Below are 820 nucleotides of genomic sequence, written 5' to 3'. Positions count from 1 at the left end.
GTAGCGGCGGGCAAAGCAAAGTACAATCGTCTTTGTAGTGGAGCTGGGATTGGCAAGCATAAGGGACGAAGACGGGGGTAACATGTCGGATGCGATCCTACCAGCACTAAAGCACCGGATCCCATCAGAACTCCGAAGTTAAGCATGCTTGGGCGAGAGTAGTACTAGGATGGGTGACCCCCTGGGAAGTCCTCGTGTTGCATTCCCTTTTTAAAATTTTTTTTGCACGGCGTGCAAAAGAAAACTCACGGCCGCGACATATATTTACCACGTTTTATTATTTTGCACGTTTGCGGTAAGTTTTAGTTCGTTGGTCATTATTCACGCGTGTAGCGGCGGGCAAAGCAAACTACAATCGTCTTTGTAGTGGAGCTGGTGTTGGAAATATGCCCTAGAGGCAATAATAAAAGTATTATTATTATATTTCCTTGTTCATGATAATTGTCTTTTATTCATGCTATAACTGTATTATCCGGAAATCGTAATACACGTGTGAATACATAGACCACAATATGTCCCTAGTGAGCCTCTAGTTGACTAGCTCGTTGTGATCAACAGATAGTCATGGTTTCCTGGCTATGGACATTGGATGTCGTTGATAACGGGATCACATCATTAGGAGAATGATGTGATGGACAAGACCCAATCCTAAGCATAGCACAAAGATCGTGTAGTTCGTTTGCTAGAGCTTTGCCAATGTCAAGTATCTCTTCCTTTGACCATGAGATCGTGTAACTCCTGGATACCGTAGGAGTGCTTTGGGTGTATCAAACGTCACAACGTAACTGGGTGACTATAAAGGTGCACTACAGGTATCTCC

The 820-nt window shown here is 43.9% G+C and overlaps 1 non-coding gene across 1 annotated transcript; it reads left to right on the top strand.

Annotated features, from left to right (window-relative positions):
* The first annotated feature begins 87 nt into the window (after positions 1 to 87).
* Positions 88 to 206, top strand: LOC119346910. The gene has a single exon (XR_005167997.1). It is a non-coding gene; the product is annotated as a 5S ribosomal RNA (ribosomal RNA).
* Positions 207 to 820: the final 614 nt, after the last annotated feature.

The sequence above is a fragment of the Triticum dicoccoides genome, unplaced genomic scaffold (assembly GCF_002162155.2).
Source record: "Triticum dicoccoides isolate Atlit2015 ecotype Zavitan unplaced genomic scaffold, WEW_v2.0 scaffold55031, whole genome shotgun sequence".
NCBI classification, from domain to species: domain Eukaryota; kingdom Viridiplantae; phylum Streptophyta; class Magnoliopsida; order Poales; family Poaceae; genus Triticum; species Triticum dicoccoides.
Note: the sequence above shows the minus strand (reverse complement) of the source record. Positions and strands in the feature narration are given on the sequence as shown.